Source organism: Hypanus sabinus, chromosome 6, assembly GCF_030144855.1.
Source record: "Hypanus sabinus isolate sHypSab1 chromosome 6, sHypSab1.hap1, whole genome shotgun sequence".
NCBI lineage: Eukaryota > Metazoa > Chordata > Chondrichthyes > Myliobatiformes > Dasyatidae > Hypanus > Hypanus sabinus.
In genome coordinates this window covers 151,598,097-151,610,663 of record NC_082711.1, presented here as the reverse complement: position 1 = coordinate 151,610,663, position 12,567 = coordinate 151,598,097, and positions in this window count along the sequence as shown.

Below are 12,567 nucleotides of genomic sequence, written 5' to 3'. Positions count from 1 at the left end.
ATTAAAGGAGAGACGAAGGACGGGTGGAACCGGATGCGGAGCGAATCTGGTAGGTAAAGTGTGCGGGTGGTTGGTGGATGAAAACAGGAGGGAGAGGGCGATGAGCGGGGCCAACTTCTACACACATAATTCCATGACTCTGTGATAGTGGGTGATGGGAGATGATGATGGGAAAGGGAACAGAAATGGGAAGACCAGAAGTGGAACAGAAAGTAGAAGAGAAGGGAATAGAGGAGATAGAAGTTACCTAAGGCTGGAAAATTCAGTGTTTGCTGATCCCTTCCAGCCCTGCTGCCTGATGTTGTGTAATGGCAATGGAGTGGGAGCCTGATATGGTAATATAGTTACCAGTGTATGCAGAACAAAATTTGGACATGGACGATTTGCCACAATGCTACACTCTTGAGAAAATGGTACAAGCTGTAGAATCATTGGATAAACTTTTGAGATCTGACCTGTTGACTTGAGGTCCACAGCAGCATGCTTGTTCAAATACGGGCAATTAAAGAGTTCTAGGAATTATCGGAAACACTGATCATCATTATTGTGTGCTGTGTCATATGACATGGACGATCATGGTCCTCCATCTGTCTTTAATCAGATCATTGCCTGTGGGGAAGATGCATAGGCAATGATCTGTTGTTCTTTTTTTTCTCTATTCATGACCTAGATGGTCTTGGCAATATTTTCTACAGAAGTGGCTTGCCATTGCCACCTTTTGGGCAGAGTCTTTACAAGTCGGGTGACTCCAGCCATTATCAATACTCTTCAGAGATTGTTTGCCTGGCGTCAGTGGTTGCATAACCAGGACTTGTGATATGCACCAGCTGCACATGTGACCATCCACCACTTACTCCCATGGCTTCACGCGACCCTGATTGGGTGGGGGGGGGGGGCAAAGCAGCTGCTACATCTTGCTCAAGGGTGACCTGTAGGCTAGTGGAGGGAAGAAGCACCTTACCCCAGGGATGTATTGCTACTCTGCCACCCAATGAAACACTGGGTTTGTAAAAATCATATTGACCTTCAGAGAAGGGAATTTGCCTTCCTTACTCAGTCTGGTCCCTAGACCCATAGCAAGGTAATTAACATGATGTAGTATGAAGCAGGTACAGCAAGGACTTTAAACTGGTTTAGAAGAGTGATGATATGCACTCCACTCAAAACATGTGCAGCTAACTTTAAAACTCAATTGGTACACTAATATTACTATGTCTAACAATTTGATTAAAGCTAGTTGATGTGGTGGTCTGGCATGCAAAGGAATTTGTTTCATCTTGTATATATGAAGAGGAGATTTTGCCATTGTTGGAGAAAAATTTTGGGTTGGAGTTCAAAGTGCCAAGGATCGTGAACAGAAAACATGTGCCTATACTGCACTTACTGTTGTCAGGGGTTTGGAATTAACAGAAGGGATGTGAGAAATTTGTTTTCTCTTGAGAACTGCTTGCTCCTTGGATTATTGACCAGTCTTTTCCTTATCTGTAGTTAGAGCTAAGTGTTGTCAAGGGTTTTAACATTTATTATTTCCTAGAATAAGAGAAGGGATGTGAGAACTGCATTTAGGCCATAAAACCATAAAATATAGGATTGAATTAGGCAATTTGGTGCACAGAGTCTGTTTTACCATTTCACCATGGATGATCCAATTTTCCTCTCAACCCCAACAAACCTGCCTTCTCCCCATATCCCTTCATGTCCTGACTTATCAAGAATCTATCAACCTCGCCCTTAAAAATACCTAAATACTTGGCCTCAACAGCTGCCTGTGGCAAAGAATGCCACCGATGCACCACTCACTGGCTAAAGAAATTCCTCCTTGTGTCCATTCCAAAAAGACATTCCTCTATTCTGAGGCTATGTCCTCTGGTCTTAGACTCTTCCACCATGGGAAACATCCTCTCCACATCCACTCTATCAAAAACTTTCACCATTCAGTAGGTTTCAATGAGGTCATCCCTCATTCTTCTGAGTTGTAGTGAATACTGGCCCAGGGCCATTAAACGCTCTTCATATGACAAACTATTGAATCCCAGAACATTTTTGTGAACCTCCTTTGAACCCACTCCAGTTTCAGCACAAAGAGGCCCTTATCTGCTCACAATACTCCAAGTGAAGCCTCATAGTGCTTTATAAGGTTTTAAAATTACATGTTTGTTTTTACATTCTAATCCTATTAAAATGAATGCTAACATTGTATTTGCCTTCCTTACCACAGACTCAACTTGCAAATTAACTTTTAGGGACCCCCTGCACAAGAACTTTCAAGTCCTTTTGCACCTTAGTTTCTTGTATTTTTTGCCTATTTAGAAAATAATCAACTCTTCCATTTCTTCTACCAAGGTACATGACCATACACTTACTGACACTGTATTCCATCTGCGATTTCTTCTCCATTCTTCTAATCTGTCTAAGTCATTCTGTAGCCTCTCTGCTTCCTCAAAACTACTTTCAGCTATCTTCATATTATCTGTAAACTTTTCAAGAAAGCCATCAATTCCATCATCCAAATCATTGACATATAATGTAAAAAGAATTGGACCCAACACAGACCCCAGTAGAACACCACTAGTCACTGGCAGCCAGCCAGAAAAGGCTCTTTGCCTTCTACCAATCAGCCACTGCTTTTTCCATGCTAGAATCTTTCCTGTAATACCATGGACTTGTAGCTTGCTAAGCAGCCTCAACGGCCTTCTGAAAATCCAAATACACAACATCAATAGATTCTCCTTTGTCTATCCTGCTTATTATTTCTTTGAAAGGTGTAAACTTCTTGTTGTTACTAATTGTACAATAGAATTATTTTCTTGATTTGATCAAAACCATGTTGTAATAGGGTAGTAACACACTCAAAGTGCTGGAGGAACTCAGCAGACCAGGAAAAATCTATGAAAATGAATGAACTGTCAATGATTTGGGTGGAGATCCTTCATCAGGAATTGGAATAAGACAGTGCTTTGCAGTAACAAGCCACTCAGTTCAGGCACTGAGGGATGGACAATAAATTAACTAACAACACTGACGTCCTGTCTATATACAAAACATTTAAAGCTCATGTAACAAATTCTTAGGGATGGTAAATAGGTAGGCAAAGAGTGTGTAGTGAATGGAGAAGTGGAAAGGAAAGTACTAATAATGAATTTGTCAGTGAAAGTATTTTAAGACTGAACACATTCACCTTGACCACCCAAGGCACTTCATTCATATTCTTCGAGATTAATTCATCCTTTAGTCTCTGCCATTACATTTTCCTGCCTCCATGATGTCTTGAGGGCTTCCTGCCCTGCAGAAATGATTTTCATTTACAACTTCCCTCTAAACCCTGGAAATGGCTAAAAATGTTTTCGTTTTTGCTCTGTGATATTTTGAGCAGCTGTAGGATAAATATTTCAAAATCAGTCAACTTCCTGATGCCATTATTATTATTCATAATGCATTTACCTCTTAAGAGATGTTGGCCACATATAAAAGTTGCTAGTAACTCATAATTGATTTGTACAACCAATGTAGCTTTGGGAGCATATGGTCCTCATGGAAATTAGTCTGCAAAACCGATCTTCCGATCGGTACAATTCAGAAAATACCCTTCTCTCTTTACTATCATCAGGCAGGAGATATTGGGGCTTAAGGTCCTAGACTCAATGATTCAGAAACATTGTCTCCTCCTCTGCCTTCAGATTTCTGAATGGTCCATGAACACTGCCTCATTATTTCTTACACTCACTATTTTTTTTATCTTTGTGTTTTTTTTTTGTCTTTGCACTCTACTACTGCAAGAAAAGAAACAAATTTCTTATCATCTAAGTCAGTCATAATAAATCTGATTTTGATTCTGAAGTGTGAGTTCATTATCTTAGGACATTCACTTTTGCACCTTATTGATATGTCGCTGTTTCATAATAAAATGGTGCTGAACTCAGTTTGCCTTCTCAGGAAAAATAAAACAAAATGCTATTTTCAATTTTCAACTGTTTTAGACTGAGTCATTGATTCCATGATATAATTTTATTGATTAAGTACTTGATTTTTCCAGCTTAAACGTCAGAACAGCTTGAAATACCTCTGTAAGAAGATGGATAGAAATTCAACCAATTCATTGTATTGTATCAGTAATAGATGGTTCCCCCCCCCCAAAGTGCACAGTCATAACCCCAACTAAATTGTAGTGATAATCTAGTGAAATTTGTTTCTGAATGGCATTGTACCCTCAGAGGCCACTTTGTTATATACACTTATATGCCTATTTATTAATGCAAATATCCAATCAGCCAATCACGTGGCAGCATCTCAATGCATAAAAAGATACAGACATAGTCAAACAGTTTGGTTGTGGTTCAGACCAAACATCAGAACTGAGAGGAAAAGGGTTCTAAATTACTTTGACTGTGGAATGATTGTTTGAGCAACACACACAAAATTCCGGAGCAACTCAGCAGCCCAGGCAGCACCTATGGAAAAGAGTAACCAGTTGATGTATCAGGCTGAGACCTTACAGCAGAACGGGAAAGGAAGGGGAGAAGTCAGAGTAAGAAGGTGGGAGAGGGGAGGAGAAGTACAAGGTGGCAGGTGATAGGTGGAACCAGCAGAGAGGGAGGGGTGAAGCAAACAGCTGGGAATTTGATTGGTGAAAGAGATCGGGGGCTGGAGAAGAAGGAATCTGATAGGAGAGGACAGAAGACCATGGAAGAAAGTGACGGGGAGGAGCACTTTCACCTTCCCTTTTGCATCTCTTTTGTAGTTTGAGTCTCTAGAGTTTACAGAGAATGCTGTGAAAAACAAAGAAACATCCAGTAAGTGGCAGTTCTTTGGTTAAAAGGCCACAATAATGAAAGATGTCTGAAGAGAACGGCCAGACTGGTTCAAGCTATCAGGAAGGTGACAGTAACCCAAACAACCACACATTACAACAATGGTGTGTAGAAGAGCATCTCTGAATGCACAAAATGGCAGGCCACAACAATACAAAATCATGAACATACACTCAGTAGGCAATTTATTAGGTACCTAATAAAGTGGCCACTGAGTGTGTTTCTGCCAACAGATATCATGGCTACTTCCTGCCTTCTTATCTGTAGTTCTGTCCAATCCATTATTTGCTCTGGCAAAAAAAAAGCTCTCCATCCCAAACAAAATGATCACAATCCTAGTTAATTGTTCATTTTACCATAAGAATCCTGTCACAACTTCTACCTCTGATTTATGCTCAGGCTTCATTGTGCTATTTCTTCTTAAACAGGAAACATGCAGCTAGCAGCAATTTCACACAACCATTGACACTGCCAAACCCTGTTACTGCAGCTATGGATCTGTTTGCCTCTTTGATGCAGCTGTTAACGTCCTTGCCAAAATATTGGCTGATTTCCTGGTTCCTTTAATTTTATTTTGTTAATCTTAAAGAGACAGAAGAGCGCTTTCAGAACCAGCACTTACGCTTGGAGGATTCATTAACCTTATTCACTGCTGTCACTCTTTCTGCATTGTGATCTTGGCAGTCTCTCTCGCTGTGGGGGAACAAAAAGCTTTTGACAAGGCAGATAAATGTGTTTTGGCAGAAGGTTTCTGAAATGAGCAAAGCTGTTTTCAATAAGAATCTGCCAAGCACTAGGGTATCCTCGTTTGAAGATGTTCAAGCAAATATATTTTAAGTTATTTGATCTTCGCTGCATGTTATCATTTCCCTCTAGATCTTTCTTAACTGCATTCTTATGGTGGAGCATAATGTTGGACTTGCTGTTACTGCATCTATTTATCGAGCGAACTAGCACACAAGTTCTTCAGTGGGGTTCCAAAGCAGAGGAGATCAAACTCAAAATTTGAATTCTGGCTTTGTTATTGAGAGTTCATCATCCAGTCTGTAATGACCTCGCTGAATCTGGTCTAGGTACACCTCTGCGCTATCTATTCCCATGGGCAGTTATAACTGGTTCAGTATCCAGTACTGGTGGAAGTTACTTCCTGCCCGTTGTCAAAGGGGAGGCGCAACTGTGGCAGCAAATGACATTGGAAGCAAGTGCACAGCATGCAGTAAATCATGACGGAAAGCAGAACAGGGCAGACACTCCAATGATCAGCAACAAACAAACTGCTGGAGGAACTTAACGGGCAAATGGAAGAGTTGACACTTTGAGCTGAAACTCTGCTTCAGGACTGAGTGAGGAGAAGCAAATAGCCAGGTTGAAGAGGAGAAGGAATGTGAGATGAAGGCCGGAGGTGAGAGGTGGACTGGAGGGGTGGGGTGAGCGTGTAGGCAGATGTCGAGCTGACTGAGCCAGGTAGGGAACGTTGAGTGTTGGAGTTGGGAGACATGATGGATAAGGCAGATCATAAAGAGTCTAAGATGGAGTCAGGAGGTAGATGGTTGGGGGTGGGGTGGGGAGAGAGTTGCTATGATGACTGGAGACAGCTATAGGAGGCTGGTAGGCAGGGAAACTATGGCAACCAGCTCCGGCGAAAGGTGATAATGGAAACCTTTGGGGAAAAGGTGAAAGGCAGGACGATCCAGGAAGGTGGGACTGCTGGTGGGCAAACTGTATGGGTAGTAGGTGGCTGGAACTGAGCGGGGGATGTGGGATGGAAATGGGTGATGGGGACAGCTGGAGAGGGGTTATGTGAGAGGGACAAGAGGAGGATTGGAAAGGGAGAGAGAGTGGGAGGGTGGGGAAATCGAGGTGTGGGATGCCTGAGATTGGAAAATACTCATGTATTTTCTTTGAATGATCACTGTTCATTATTCAATTTGCATTAAATACTCCAGTTTCAGATGACCCCCTAAGCTCGACCGCTGAGATGCTCCAGCAGATTGTTACTTCAAGTCCCGACATCTGTAGTCTCTTGTATCTCCTACTCTGATAATTAGGTTTTGGTTCTGGAGGGAACAGCTGGCAGAGTGAAGGAGTGAGGACCTTTTTCTTCCTTCTATCTGCACCCCGAAGAAAGCCACGTAGCAATGGAAAGAGATAGAATCATAGAAAACCTACAGCACAGTACAGGCCCTTCGGCCCACAAAGCTGTGCTGAACACGTCCATACCTTGGAAATTACCTAGGGTTACCCATAGCCCTCTATTTTTGTAAGCTCCAGGTACCTAACCAGGAGCCTCCTAAAAGACCCTATCGTATCCGCATCCGCGATGTCAAATATCAACCCCCAGGACACAGACGCAGTTCCCCTTCTCTCACAGAAGAAGACATGCATTTCTCCTTGGTTAAGGCAATCTACGTATAAAGGATCAGCATGTTCAAGGAAAAATCACATTATTAGCAAGCTCATCTAAAAACATTGTGGAGCATAGGAGACTATATCTCTCGTCCTCCTCCACCTCTTCTCTCTGCTTGCTCCCAGCCGCAACTGGTCAGACTGTGTTGCACTCCTATCAGGGTGAATGAAGTCGTTAACTCCCTTTGTTCTCTCTTGGTATACCTATACCAAGGCTCAAACTATCTCCACTTGCTCTGCTGCACCTACCCTTATGAGTCCCACATGTGGGCAAGCTTTCAGGGCCCGGATTGGCCTCACCAGTCACCTCCGGACCCACAGTCGCAAACCCTCCACCAGACAGAAGTCGTGGTCGGAAGGACGAACAACAACAACAACAACAACAACACCTTTATTTGAGATTACAGGAGCCTTAATTAACAGCTGATTCCCTGGCACCCTTCCCTTTCTCTCTACGCCATGAGCCGAGCCACGTGCACTCGTAACCCACTAATTATCAGTTGAAGTACAATTGTAGGTTAGGAAAAATTAGGACAATGGGTCTGTTTCCCAAGGAGATTTTCATTTAGCTAAGGAAGTGGACGAATTGTTCCTGGTCTCTAATTGTCCTTCACTTCTAATGTAGTCGGGCACAACTGTTTTACCTTTTGCACAGGCTTTGTATCAGTGTGAAGCTTCAGACTCTGAATGTATTGAATGTTTATCTCTTATCCCAAGTAATAAACACTTAGGGCTAATACACAAAATGGTGATGCAACTCAGCGGGTGTGGCACTGTCCATGGAGCTGAGTTTCTGGTTGAGACCCTTCACCCGGACTAACAGATAGAGTGGAGGTGAAGAAGTGTGTAGATGCTGGAATCTAGAGCAGCACGTGAAAAGCAGAAGGAACTCAATGGGTCATGCTGAGCCTGTGGTGCAAGATGGACAGTTGACCTTTCCACTTGGAGTAACTGTACTACTGCCAGGCTCAAAGCCGCATACCAATACTTGTGCCGGGTGGCATTGGATCTGCTTACAGTAGCATGACACTGCTAGAGTCCACATTCACCCACACTTGCCCGGTGGGATGTGGAGGGCAGATCTCAATGGCCTCTGCACCCCTGGGATGCTTCTGTCAAACTGCAAGTGGAATTTAGCAGTTTTAAATATCTCCGGCATTCAGAGAGGTTTAAAAACGATCAGCAATTGAAGTGACTAATTAATTAACTCAAGTGGTGGCACTTTATAGCAGGAGATCAAGCACAGCAATTAAGAGTAATAATTATAGCAGTGATCTCTCCTCAGTCCATGAACAAAGGCCATTGTAATTTCCAATGAGCACCAGACATACGCCCAGAGCAAAAACAGAATGAAATCGGCCGGCCTGGTGTCTTCTGCTGCCAACCTTTCCTTACAACAGAACATTAATTGCATCCCTGCTAGAGATTTAATAGTCTACAACAAAACCTTATTCACTAGTGGTACACCTTTACGTGAGGTTGAGAGATTATAGTTCACATAATGTAACAGCTTCCCTTTCACTTTCTATCTCTCTCCTATGTGCTGGACCATGCTATGGCTGTCTGATACATTAATCCATTGATGATCTGTTGTACCATGACTTCTAGACACTGATCACTACAGCTCCTATCTCTCCAGTCTGCTGGTGAGCAACTAGATCATCCTCCGTCATTGCAGTGTCCATTTGGCTGAGAGGTTTTGTGCATATGCTAAAATCTGGCAGCTGTTTATGACTGAAATTGTAGCTTTGCCTTTGATCTAACACCCTTCCTTCTTCCCTAGCCTGGCGACAGCCCAGAACAATTTCATCGGAATGATCCCTGGGATGAAAGGGTTTCCCGTTCCAAAACCTGAGCAGGATTTGCTTTTCTTAGAGTTTCGGTGATATAAGGTCTAAGGGGGCATGAAGGGTAAATGCTGAGATATTTTCATGTGTGGGAGAGCGAGTACAGTGAGTGCAGTGAAACAGGTACAGAATCAGGAGCCAGTCATTGAAATTCAGAGGTAGGGAATATCTTGCATTCTCCACCCCAGACCAAATGGAAATAGTTAAGTAATTGAAAGATCAAGATGTTGAGGCTTGTGGAAAACTGGCACAGGAATTGACGGCAGCATCGATCAGCCGATGATCATATTGAACAGCAGGGCAATTTTGATCTGATGGCCTACTTGTGCTTCTATTTTCCTGTTGTCCTAAATATGCAAAGCATCCTTTCTGTTTGTACACTCCTTACCTCCAGCCTAGAATCAGCATTAACCATCTGGTATAATTTTTAATTTATTGTAAAGTCATAATTTTTGAATTACATTTGAGATTGTGTAATGTAATTTCAAAAACTAAAATGGGGTGACACCATCAACAGAGTTTCACTTCAAAGTTTGCAGTAGAATTACATTTCAGTTAAGAAAATACAGATGTCAAGACATTTGAGCCACAAACCACCTCTTATTGTGCAGATGCCAAATCCTCGTAGTGTAGGTAAAATTGGCCATTTTTGGAGCTGCAATATATATTGGAGTGTCAGTGTAACCGTTCTTGGCATATTTTCTATCAATCGTACAATATTCTTAAACTACTAGAAATGAAAAACTGCTACGGGCGAAAGTTCCCACTTGCTTCTAAAAGGCAACAATTATACCAATGCCTGAGAAGAATAATGTGAGCTGCCTTAATGAGTATCGCCCGGTAGTACTCACATCGACAGTGATGAAATGCTTTGAGAGGTTGGTCATGACTAGACTGAACTCCTGCCTCAGCAAGGACTTGGACCCATTGCAATTTGCTTATCACCACAACAGGTCAATGACAGATGCAATCTCAATGGCTCTTCACAAAGCCTTAGACCACCTGGTCAATACAAACACCTATGTCAGGATGCTCTTCATTGACTATAGCTCAGCATTTAATACCATCATTCCCACAATCCTGATGGAGAAGTTACAGAACCTGGACCTCTGTACCTCACTCTGCAATTGGAATCTTGACTTCCTAATTGGAAGACAACAATCTGTGCAGATTGGTGATAGCATCTCTTCCTCACTGACGATCAACAGTGGCACACCTCAGAGGTGTGTGCTCAGCCCACTGCTCTACTCTCTCTATTCCCACAACTCATGACTGTGTGGCTAGGCATAGCTCAAATACCATCTATGAAATTGCTGATGATACAACCATTGTTGGTAGTGTTATGAGTGCTGAACAGACCTGATGGAAATGGGGTGCAGAGTTAACCATTCCCCCCGTCCCTTTGAGAACTATGAACTATTGCTATTGCTATACTGCTAATGAGAGAGAGAGATGAAAAACAGAGGCAGGAACATCTGCTACAGATAAGAGAGAGAGAGACGACTGATTTATGTATTATGGCTTCTTCACTGATGGAAAGGTAAACAATCTTTCACTGCAAGGATGTTACTTTGCTTGTTAACATTCCTAAGGAGACAGCAGGAGTGGCCTGATATGATGGACATGGTCATTTTGAGTTGATGGATGGCTGATACCCCGTCAATAGGGATAAAAGACAGGTGTGGGGAGACACCCCTCGGACACACCAGTGGACACTGTCTGAGTGTTGTGCACCCACAGGAAGGTGGGGGCTTTGAGGACCGGATCAGGAGATTGGTCACAAAGCTCACAGTGGACAGCAGGGCTGGTGGGGACTTGTGTGTGTGTCCACTCATACCAGAGTGACGAGTCCACCACAGAAGAATAATCTAGCTGAGAATGGAGGGGTCATAACTGAATGACCACAATGGTACGACGGGATCAGAAAGCAACAGAAGGTTTGATGGCTGTAGTTGCTCAATCTCTTGCTCGCTCTCTCTCTCTTTCCAACAACATACAATACAGCAACTGCAACTACCTCAGCACACATGAACTGAACTTTATACTCTTATATGACAATTCATTTACCCCTAGACATTAATAGAGCTTGTTAATTAGTGCTTATTATTATTCCTACACTTTTATGTTTATTATTGCTAACCTGTTTTATACGTATATTTGCATTTTTGATACTGTATTGTGTAGTTTACTAATAAACACCTTTAGTTTTCGGTGCCACCAGACTCAAACGGATTCTTCTATTTCTGCTGGTCTGTAAACCCAGTTACAGGGTACGTAACAGTAGAATCTCAGATGGAGACAAAAGGGTGTACAGGAGTGAGATATGCCAACTAGTGGAGTGGTGTCGCAGCAACAACTTTGCACTCAATGTAAGGAAGATGAAAGAGCTGATTGTGGGCTTCAGGAAGGGTAAGACAAAGGAACACATATCAATCCTCATAGAGGGATCAGAAGTGGAGAGAGTGAGCAGCTTCAAGTTCCTGGTCCCAACATATCGATGCAGTTATAGAGAAGACAAGACAGTGACTATACTTCATTAGGAGTTTGGTGAGATTTGGTACGTCAACAAATACGCTCAGAAACTTCTATAGATGTACCATGGAGAGCATTCTGACAGGCTGCATCACTGTCTGGTAGGGGGGACTACTGCACAGGACCAAATGAAGCTACAGAGGGTTGTAAATTTAGTCAGCTCCATCTTGAGTACGAGCCTACAAAGTACCCAGGACATCTTCAAAGAGCAGTGTCTCAGAAAGGCAGCGTCCGTTATTAAGGACCTCCAGCACCCAGGGCATGCCCTTTTCTCACTGTTACCATCAAGTAGGAGGTACAGAAGCCTGAAGGCACACACTCAGTAATTCAGGAACACCTTCTTCACCTCTGCCATTCGATTCCTAAGTGGACATTGAATCCATGAACACTACTTCACTTCTTTAATATATATTACTCTGTTTTTTTGCACGATTTTTAATCTATTCGATATGCATATACTCTAATTACTTGTTTATTTATTATAATATATTTTTCCTTTTCTTCTATATTATGTATCGTATTGAACTGCTGCTGCTAAGTTAACAAATTTCTCGACACATGCCAGTGATATTAATCCTGATTCTGATATCAAGAGTTGCTTTATACTAAGGTACTGCCATCAACATAATTTTGTGCATATAATCGTTCTACTGAGATAGAATATTGAACCGTTTAAATCCCACTCATTAAAAACTTGAAGATTGAAAAATTAAAAAATTGATTAAAAAATTGAAGATGTGGCTTTTTGCTTCAATACTTTTGTTCTGGTGATATAACCATGTAGAATCAGCTGAAGGAATCTTAATTTTTTTCTGACATTATTCGGCAGGTATAGGATGAACTTCTCTTTGAAGTTGATCAAAAAAACATAACGTATCAATAAAGCAATCATATTTACTTCATTAACTATTCATATAACATTATTGGCATCCTTTCCAAGTTTTGAACATACACAAAACCCAAAAATTGATTAA